Below are 11,622 nucleotides of genomic sequence, written 5' to 3'. Positions count from 1 at the left end.
ACTCTTGATGACACAAAAAGTGCTACCCACCATGGTGGAGCCAGGCAGGGTTTCTGGAGCATTTCCCGGGTGGACAGTAATGATCCCGGGTGCACACCACAGTGGGATGGAGCTGGCTGTAGAGGTGAGTCCGAGTAGCCCAGCAGTGGGTCAGATTTCTGCCAGCTCCCTAACCAACACAGTCCCAGTAAAAGACAAGATACAACCCTAGCAAGGAAACTGCACTTAAACTACTCACAAGGCACTTTAGGTTAAAAAGGTTGGCAACTCCATACTGTTTGCCTTTTTCTTCTGCCTCACTGTCCTATGTTTCTTCCTCCCAGTTCCTGGCCTAGACTTTTAATAATACTTTGTTGTGGTTTATAGGCGTGCATATTCCCATAGATAGGAATATACATTCTCATTTACGCAAGTGTGACTCAAGACACATTTAATTCCCATAACAGATTGAATTTTGTCCACCTACATTGTCATGCAGATGATCTACTGCAATACAAGGAACTCAAACTTTCATCTAAGATATTTACTTAGCAAAGCTATTTCCTTAGTGCCCCTCCAGATGTGGATTCACCAAAAGGGATAAAGAGCTGTCAGCCACAGAGTTATACAGTGTTTCCCCATCAGGGTGAACATACCAGCACTGCAGATGTCTATATAACATGTAATGCCTGCAATAGCTATTCACATACATGTATCTTGCCAAAATTTAACCTGTCACTCATCTGAGCAAAGAAAGGCTTAGTTTCTGCAGTGTTTTTTTTTTTTTTTGGGGGGGGGGGTTGGGGGGGGAGGGAGATGCATAGGGAGAGGAAGAATCAGTAAGAGACTAAAATATAGCTAATCTTGTAGAAACTATATTAGCCAGAAAAAAATACAGGGGAAATCAATCAGTGAAATAACTAGATGGACTTTGTTTTCTCCTTTCATCGGAAAGTCTAGGAAGTGTTATGATGGCTGAAGAACAAAATCAGAGGTGTCTTTTGAAACTGCTTAGAGCAGTCATCCTTCAGAACTGCCAAGTGAATCCAGGGAAAGATTCAGGAAACAGCCTCTGGCCTGAGGGGCAATACACTGCCACCTCTGCTTCAAATATACAAAGTACTGGAATTAGTGTGGGACAGGCCAGAACTGCAAGAATGAGATTTAAATGCAAACGTACAAAGCAACTAAATGGTCTCAAACTAGTCAACAGCCTCCAAGTCACTAGCACTCTGGGCTGGTAGCCCAGGGGAGCCCTGTACACACAGAGAAGCTGCCCAGTGGCATCAAGGATCCTCCAAGGCATCCCTGGTGTCCGCTGGCTGCCCTGCTTGCTGCTGCTACAGCTTGTCTTGGGACAGGGGCCCATGCAGGTGGATCAATGTCTGAAGCTGGTGCTGAAGGAACTGACAGCAATCATACACCAGCACAGCAACAGTGAGGGAGATCTCAGCAGGGGCAGAGGCTTATGATCCTGGCAGGGGCAGAGGCTCACTTACCCTTTCCCTGCCACAGTGAGCTGGCGGTGGGTGGCCTGTATGTGATGGGAAGCAGTAGAGGCGGTGGCCAATTACCCCTGAGAGCCACAAACAGCACCATGTCAGGAGGACAAGACAATGGGGTTCATCTCCCGTGTGGCAGGAGAGCAATTGAAGTCTGAGCCTACTAGATCATGACCATTGGTTTGATGACTGTTGTGACAGAGCAGGTGATATGGGATAGCGCTGGCTAGGACTTGTAAATGTGTTTTTTCTTCCTATGCCTTGGACTTCTACTCATCTGGTTTTGGCAGAGTTAAACTAAGGTACAGAATATGGTGGCCCAACAACAGGGAATGAGCTCCAAGCTATAGAAGGTTAGCACACCAGCCTCCTGATTCCACCTAACTAGTTTTACATAGGTTTCTTGCATCTTCTCAACTACATAAGCAAGCTGGTATTTGTACCTGAGGGTAGGATCAGGGTGGAGCCTCTGAATACAAAGGCTTTGTATGGCATACAAACCCCTAACTCTTCCAAAAGGCAAGTTCAGCACTGCATGTGCACACTGCATAAATCACATCACCTAAATTCAAGCATTTGTTCAGTTACTCTATTTAATCAACGCCTTAATGCTTCAGTCTTCACATTTTCGCTGTGGCTTTGTCCATCAGATGGGAAGAAACAGATGACAGGTTGGCATTCTCTGTCCCATACTTGTAAATGCAAATCTTTCTTGCGATGATCATTAAATTACAGGTGCAGGTTTCCTGAGGCCTGTTGTGCCAGGCGAAACAAGGCCAGGCTTTTCAAGCATTCAGCCCATTATGTCAGTGATGAAACAGACTTCCTCAGTGGAAATACGTGATTGAGTAAGCCTAATTATACCTTCTGGCTTCCAAGAACAGGCCTTTATTTAAATGCAACAGGAGATACATTATTTGCCCTAATCACAGCCAAGAGCAGTCCGTATTTACAGTAACCTGCACAATCTTACAGAGCAACAGTGCTCATATTTTTGCTTCTTCCTGACATATCTCAAACATATTTTTGTGTCACAAGCAGATCAGCCGCTCCTATTGTCCTTGAGGGAAATCTCAGACACTGTAGCACCAGAAGGTGAATTATGAATCTCTGCTTTGAAAAGCATTTATTTCCATATAAAATGTTGCGTAAGAGTCAAAATCCTTCTGGAACAGGCACAGGTGGCCCCTCCTTTTCGGGTCATTTCTTTCTCATATTCCAAAGCCAAGCTGTTTCTCTCAGATGAGGACTGGGAAACATTTGTGGGGAAAGGAGGGGAACCATTTCCTTTTTGGGCCTCTGCCCTAGTCTATTCCACTCTTGGATGACTTAACAATCTGATGCATGCAGGAGCCAGAGATACCCTCTTGGGGCTGTGCTAAGGCCTGGGCTGCCAAATCTTCCGTTTGACAGCTGATTTGAAAACAAACAGATCTTAAAATAGTATTTCTGCCATTGCATCAGCTTCAAATATTCAGCCCTGACTTGGACTGGACTAAGCTAAAGGAGCAGAATGAGCAGTGCTGAAATGACCGTCATGCCTCCTTTGTCCTCCATCTTAATCCTACATCCACGGTTGGCTTTTTTTTCTTTTCCTCTCTTCTTCCTTTTGCTTATTTCTTGATCTTTCTTGCTCTGTCCTTCCTCTCATCACCCACTTGCCATGCATCTCTCTTTTGATCTGTTAACTTCCTTCTTACGACCACTCAGAAGTGCCAGACAAAGCTTGAGATACTTGGAAAATAAAAAGAGACGAATGATGGAAAGGAAAAACAAATCTCAAGAAAAAAAGAAGTCATGTGATATGTTGTTCACTTCAGTGCAGATAGAACCCTAAAACCATGTGCCAAAGTAATTTGGAGACTCTGCATCATTGATATCCCTCCATGACACCCTATCATTGCATTTCTACCCAGCAGGTCTCCACGCTCAGTGGAAACCTAACCATATCTTGCTTCATTCCCTTCTCCTGTTACACCACTGGCAATAAAAGCTTTTCTCTTTTTATACACTCACCCCCAAATCATCTACCAGCTCCTGAGGGCCACCCTCACCCACTCTTACAATGCGTTTCTTCTACCGTAGAGATATGATTTGTTTCTGTCTAAGTGTTTACATTAGGTCTTTATTTGGTACAAGTCTTCAAGGACACAGACATGCACACGAAACTAGGAATCTCAGAAGTTTCTTCTCTTTCCTAATTTAGACAGAAAGGAAAACCTTCTCTTTCATCTTAACCCTTCAGATCCACTGAGCCGTGAGGAAATCTTACCTTTTTGAAGTCTTTGTGCTTGTCCCCCAGCCTAAGCAAATTATGACGCCAACCCTAGGTTTTGTTCCAGGACATGTGATGACAAGTCCCAGCTCTGCCTTTTGTTGGTCCTCCCACGTGGCTCATCTACGCACAATGGGACATCACTAACCTACACACTTTGCAAAGAAGTCACGATTTGGATCAGTAGGGGTCCCTATGATCGGGAGTTTGGTGGCTGCTGTTGAAAGTGTGCAATTCTTCAGCTGCACAGTTACGTATCTGCCTTTAAAATTAGCATGTTGGCGTTATTCAAAGCAAAATAAATGCTTTTTAAACATGTATCTTCAACATAATAATTACTACAGCAACCTGAACAGCAAAGGCACCAGCAGGTTCACATCCCTCAAGCCAAGCTCAGGCATAGTGAGGTTCCACCATGGAGCAGTCCTCAGCAAAGCCACCACATCCTGTGGAGCAAGCAGGGCCTGAGAAAAAAACATTCAGGCCCCAGATTGTTTTCCAACTGTAGCAGACAGACCCCATGCATGTTTTCTGTAGTGAGTGCATTAGGTAAACACTGACGAGAAATAGCTTCTGAGGTGCTTATGAGAGAGTTTTCCTCACTCACTGACAAAAATTAGGTGCTAACCTCCTCCCAGTGATTAAGTGCCTGTTTTCACAAGCATCTGGCCTTGCAGGATCCACTTACTTGGTGAAGTCTTTACATATACATATAAATATACATATAAATATACATAGACACAGACACAGTCTGTTTCTTCTTCACAAAGCACCTTCAAGTAAAATTCTGAGAACATAGCTTGTCAGCTGATCCTGCTCCTATTCAAATTTCTAGCAAAGCTTGCCTCTCAACTTTACTGGGAACAGGAACTGACCTGAAACTTGCCTGAATCTTGATTTATATTTCTGTCCTGTTATATATGAGAGAACAGTGTTCCTGAAGTACAGCTTTTTCTTCCAGTTAGGAAATGACATGGTTTCTTATGTCAGACGTTATCTATAAGTGTCAGAGCTCACTGCCCTGGCTGCCAAGATTGTGTCATCTCTAGTGTGATAGTACAGCTAGGCTGGAAATGTATGTAATCAACATAGGAGCACAGTTTTCAGACAAGCTGCGAGAAGAATGGGCATAAAATCCTGAATACCTTTAAGATGGAATACAATCAGCTTAAATATGGGAATTTATGATGAGATTGGACTTCAGAAAGTAGGAGCTCTCTTCTAGTCCTGTGTTCCCAATTACTTTAGCACATTAGTTGTCTCATTTTGGTTTAGTGCAAAAAATACTCGAATAATTCCAGTATCTTCTCTTTCTCTTCTGTTCTGGAGAGAACAGTCTACGCCCTTGGGAATTCCAGATTCTGCTGTGTCTGCAGCACTGATATTAATAAATCTACTTATTTAACTGTAATCTAGTTCATGGGTATGTCTGGGACTTTCCATTCCTGTAAGACCAGTGGAGTGCTTCAATGCCCCATTTGTTTGATTTTGCAAGTCTTGCAAGTGAGAGAGTTATCTGATGAAGGAAACACCATCTCCTGTGATTCCCTGGAGATTATAGCAGCCTTAGACAATTGCAAAAATAAATGTATGCTTTTGTGCCCATAGTTCTTTCTTCAAGGAAGCTGAAACAGCACATGAAGCTTACGGGAGACTCACATTCTGCCTCAGCAAGAACAACGTGGGGATGACAGGAACTATAAGCATAGAACAGGAGTCTTAGCAAACATCTCCTTGTCTACTTTACCTACAAATGAGAACAGCAATTGGAATTGTAATACTGGGCTGTTTATTATTTTAAACTAATGTCATCAAGGACTCAAAGTTTTCTGAGTTGTTTTAATTAATGGAATATACAAAGAAGTATTTAAGAAGACTAAAGAGATTCTGCTCTATTCATTCAAAATTTAGAGATCAAATGCATCAAAATGAAAATTTCATTCCAAAATTAAAATCTCAGGGATTTTTTTCAGTTTCGCAGTATTATTTCTAAAGAGTGATGGTAGGATTTTATTTTTCTTTATATACTTAAAAAATGCCCTCTGGCATTCCCCATGCGCTGTCTGAAAGCAGACTGATAAGGTGATGTTTCGCCTTTGTTGACAGGAGATAATGCAGAACACACTGGGAAAGGTCATGATGACAAAGCTGAGTACCCTGCCTTTCCTCACAACAGAGTTGCTGAGACACAGTGACCATTCCTGAAGGACGTAAATACTGTATATGGACTGGACTTCCTCTGCATGGCACTACCTCAGGTCCAGGCGCAAATGGAAGCGCCTTCTTGCTTTTCTGCTTCATGATGGCCATTGCTTTTTTTACACAACCTGTCTTTAATCATGGATGTAGTTTTTCTATCTGCAGAAACCCTGAAAGTCTCCTCTGGTTTTGGATCAGTGCTGAGGAGAGCTTTCATATCTTTTCTCCAGTTCGGTACCAGAGACACTGAGGAGCCTTTCAGACACTCAGGCTTTGCAGAGTCTTCTTCTCCTCAGTCTTCTCCTAGGCAGGGACCAGGGAGTATTGCCCTGTCAGTTTGCGTAAATTCAATTTTTTCTGCCAGAGTGTGTGTGATGCTGGTGCTGTATTTTAAGGACATTTTACTTCCTCGTCTTTCCTGTCCCATCTTGTCTTAGTCTTGTCCAGTGTTGGCCTGCTCCCAAGTCTGAAAGAACTACCAATTAAAGCATCCAGAACAGCTTTGCAGCCCTTGTGGCTGTTCCTTCTTCTGGACCCATCTGTCAGTCTCCTGTGCTTCATCACCATTTCTCAGAAGCTGATACAAGGGCACTTGCCTTTTGGATAGGCATCAACAGCAGCGCTAACCCATTTGTTTGCTTTGGCAAAGGGCAGAGAAGAGGAAAAATGTTTAGCCCTAATTTCCCTTATGACTTTTGTCCTTTAAAGTTAAAAAGTCTTCAGAGTTAAAGTCCTGCTGTTAATGTAGCTATTTCTGACTGAAATGTGTATGTTGTCTACATAAAGCAAGTAAATCTTATAGCAGAAAATAAATGAAGTGTGCAGTGCTCAGGTTGAGCCTGTCCTGCAGTAGGTATATAACCCACGGGTCTGAGCTCACCAGCCCAGCTGACACAGGCACTTTCTGCTGATGGAGGAAAAGTGTGCTCTCAACGTGCCCATTTCTCTGTATCAGCTACAGAGGAACCTCTTGACTTTGGACGCTCCAAATAGCAAGAGTGGGTGAGATGTACTGAGATCTGCCTGAGTTAAGAGCACTGTTTACCTGAAATGAAAGACATGGAAGGACTACAAAGTGCACGCACATCTGCACACAAACACCTTTCTTCATAAACCTGAAGCTGGTATTTCTCACGGTTTGGTGAGTTTGACTTATTTCAAGCTATTCTCCTTACTCCACTCTGTCCTGTGGGCAGTGTTCCTCTGTGCCTCTCCTCTCTGCTATGAAAAGAGAGTCTGATACAGACACTGTCCAGCCCAATGTGGGTAAAGGGAAAGGCCGAAGAGGCAGCAGAGAAGTGACCAGAGGGAGGACAGTGCCTTGTTTGCTTTTCTAAGGCATCACTGTGCTCCGTACAGATAGCCAAGTTAGATTTTCAAACTGGCTAGCTCTGCTATTGCCAAGTGTAGCAGCTCTCTGAAGACAACTTTTCTTCTCATTCAAATTCAGCTCATCTGATTTTGTTTCAATATTTTCGGTTGTTAGAATTGGCACCAAAGTGAACCAATACTTGTAGAAATTCCTTTCTTCCCAGTAAATCTTTTCCCCCTTTTCCTTGTGATGGCAAGGAAAAGGATTTCAAAGAGTGCTGGCCTATAGACTTGCATAGATCCACAAGCTTCCTTCTCCCATTTTTTGTTGGCTATTGCGAATCATTGAAATCAGCACTCCAGCATTGAAGGTATCTGTGTTGCGCTCCCAGTCAGATCTTTGGAGACAAATTACAGTAAAGAAGTTCACGACTTTTGTGGAAATTGTAGGCCCCAATCCACTAAAGCATTGAACTTTATCAGCTGTTATTACCAAAAAAAAGGATAAATGATGCTTGGTGCTTTGTAGAATCGAGGTTTTTTTTTTTTCCCAAGCCTATATAAAGGTGAGTAAACTACACTGGAAATCAACAGTAGACTGTGAGAACATAAGACTGAGGGTTATATATTTATGCTTGTGCATGTTTTTATATAAACATAATTCATTAACTGCCATTTTAACGCAGAGGGACACAAATCATTCTGATCTGTGACTTTGTGTGCTCCAAGAAACTGCTAAAATTTCAGTTAGATAAACAAGGCTTTATCTAACCCTGGAGAAATTGTTCTTTGATTTACGATTTTATCAATTGGTTTCCATGGAAAGTACTTAGTAGCTCTCCAAGACCGTTGTAATACAGATAATTTGCTAACACTTCCACATTTGCTGGGCCCTTATCACAAGAGAAAAAGCATAACTCATTGCTTTGGGGCTCTGTATTCCTATTGCTCATCCACAGAAATAAGGTCAGTAGGTCCACATCGTCTTTATTTTTTCTAGTTATTTATTTTGCATGCAGCACCATTTAATGAGAATTTCTGCTGTGCCATCAGCCCAGCACTATCAGCAATTTGCAGAGTTTTACTTCTAACTTTTGCAGCAGTCCTCTCGGATGAGCTTTCTCTCTGTAAGAATATATTTTCACCTCTCTCCTTTCTTGTCTGGGATGAAATCTTTGAAACTCTGCGGTAACTGGGAGCTGGGACTCAGTAAAATATCTGAAATAGAATATGCGGTACAGAACGCATATCGGCTTTTAGCTCTCGGGTGCAATTTGTTTATTTAAGGTAACATTCAGAGATTCTAACTATTCTTTTCCCAATATATGGGACTCCTGAGAAATTAAGTTATTTGCAGTCCCTCTAAATTATTGTAGCTATAAACTTACAAAATATTTGATAAGCAGATACTGATATTTCTCTATCGGTTTAACTACTGCGGACTGATGAAAGAACATTCACCTCTTGCTGACAGGAGAAAACAGCTCATACTGCAAGGGAAACCATGACAGAATCAAGCACCGTGTTGTCCCTCGTCACAGACAGATCCAAGCTTAACGAAATCCAGTCTGACGGCTCAGAAGATAGCATATTTTTTTCTGGAGATAGTCTTTGTCTCTTTTATGCTTCCCACCACCATTTTGGGATGAGGTGGAAATGGTATCATCGTATGGTTTCTTTGCTTCAGGACGAAGAGGAACAAATTCACTGTGTATATTCTAAATCTGGCCATTGCCGATTTTACCTTTCTCTTTAGCTGCTTTATTACTTTCTTACTAATTCTAATGAACCTGCAGTCACCTGTTTTAGAGAAATATCTCAGTCTTGTGGTGGACATCATTTTCTACTTTGAGTACAACACTAGTTTCTTTCTTTTGACAGCCATCAGTGCAGAGCGGTGTCTGAGTGTCCTTTTCCCAGTATGGTGCCAGTGCAATCGGCCTAAACATCTCTCAGCATATGCGTGTGCTTTTCTGTGGACTCTGTCTTGCCTGGTCAGCGGAATGGAGTATTTTTCCAAAATGAAAGACACACAGTCCCAAGACACTAGGATACCTGATGCAGTAGCTATATTATCTTGTGTATTAAATTTCCTAATTTTTACCTCCATCATGGTCCTCTCCAGTTTGATCCTGTTCATCACTGTCCAAAGGAGGCCTCTGCAAAACAGACCCCACATGAGGCTTTACATCACCATCGTCGTCACAGTCACGGTATTCCTCATCTTTGCCACGCCTGTCAGACTCACAAACATTGTGAAATATTGGCTCTCTGAATTGGTGTCAGCTAGACTAGTTTACATTTCTGTTTCACTCAACACCATCAACAGCAGTGCAAACCTTTTGGTCTACTTCTGTGTAGGGGGCCAGAGCAAGCTGAGATTCAGGGAACCAATTCAGATAGTGCTTCAGAGAGCCTTAAAGGATGGGACAGAGAGGGAAATCTGAGAACAGAAACAGTCGAGACTGGGTCAGAAACCCGCGAGTCTAGTTACAAGTCCTTGGTAATGGGATTCACTCTGTGGCTTACAAACAGCCCTTCATGCCAGGGCAAGTTACTCTTCTCTGGGTACTACAGCATTAGACTGCAGTTAGGGGTGACTTTCATGTTTGAGGAGAGAATATTTTTTTCTTTTACTCCACTCACCCTTTCTGTCCCAGGCTATTATCTTCGGAGAAAAATAGGCTTTTGCCTAAGCAAATCCTGGATGATAGTTATTTTGGTGAGCAGTTCTACTCACAGTTTCAAATTAAGGCAGCTGCAGATACTATGTCTGCAGTCTTCATTTTTGCCATGTTTCAGAACAGAGGAATTGCATTTCAAACTAGCTACTGCCAGCCTCTCTTCCTCTCAGTAAAGGTAAATATACTAGGAACACTATAAGTCTGCATGCCTGAGAATTGAGCTTCCTAACTGCAACAACATAAACCCCGATTTCCTTGGCTAAAGTGGAGCACAGTGTTTGGCTATATCTTGGACAAAGATTTCTGTATACTTCCAGCCCACTGAGAACCGGGCCTGTGAGTGGAAAGCAGATTCAGATTGATTTCATTGGAGAAGTTTAAATATAGTTCCAGAAATGTTCTCAGTTTAGGCTTTTTATTATCTATAGCCTTTTCTGCTTTTATAGAGATTTAAAATGTTCCAAACTTAGTACGGAGAACAAGGCTTCAAAGAGATTTGACAGTGGGATTTCCTTACTGATTTATGTGTTGTCAAACTTGCTGTGTGACAAGGGCACATGGAAGGACCTCATAAAGTTCTGTCAAGCCTTACTTTCTATATTATGTTTTGATAATTTTTGGAGTAACTGTTTTTAAATCCTTCTTTACTAACAGATGTATTTTATCAACATATATGTCATTTCAAAATGGTATCTTATTTAAAGTATGTCTTAAAAAAACATTTTGCCAAAGTAAAGCATCCTTTGAGAACGTTTCTGTGGCAAAAACTCCGTTTGTAGATTTATTTGAGATACTCTGAAAAAAAAAAATCACTAAATTCTACTCCAAGTTTTAATGAGATGGATCAGATCACATCTCAAAAAATGGAACACAGGAGACCAAAGCAAGAGAAACTGCAGCGTTATAAAGGCCTTGAGTCTTTGCAGATAAGGAATCAGTGAGGCAAAAAACATTCAGACAAGCCTACTAGGTGGGCTACCTTCCCCTGGAAACAGAAGAAAATTAAAATCACACAGGGTCCCTGCCAAAGTAATTTGAGGGAAATTTCCTCCCAGACCCCAAATTCAACAATGAGTCTGGGGAGATGTATGTGAAACACCAGTGAGGTGTTTCTGTACCACCTGCAAGCCTTGGCCCAGCCATGCAGAGAACCACTCCTGTCTCGAGCTGCAGTCTCTAACCACTGCACAGCGCTGTGATCTGCAGGGCAGCCTAAGGGGATATGTGAAACAACACAACTGTATCCACCTGCACACACCCCAAAGCACACCACCCCTTCCTGCAAATACCCTGTGAAAATGTTTATTTCTGTGAAAGTATAGTTTATGACTCTGCGAAACAATAGAAAATTTACCTGAAAAGATAAGTCATCCCTTTCCAAAGCAAGACACAACAGACAATTTGGGGAATTTTTAAAAATGATGTTAGAGAAGGAAATCGTAATTGATTTATCTTCAGCGCTGTTAGAGAAGGAAACTGTAGCTGACTTTAGCTTCAGCTCAGCGTAAGTGCCTAAAGTAGATGAAGGCTGCGGGCCTCAAGGCCGAACTGCCAATGAACTCGAGAAACATTGCTGATGATGTAACATTGCTGAGGATGTAACTGCAGAACTGATTAAAACTAGCTAATAAAGATAGAGAACTAGCTAATGAGGATACAAAGTAGAATGCAG

Source organism: Struthio camelus, chromosome 3 (assembly GCF_040807025.1).
Source record: "Struthio camelus isolate bStrCam1 chromosome 3, bStrCam1.hap1, whole genome shotgun sequence".
Taxonomy (NCBI): Eukaryota; Metazoa; Chordata; class Aves; order Struthioniformes; family Struthionidae; genus Struthio; species Struthio camelus.
Note: the sequence above shows the minus strand (reverse complement) of the source record.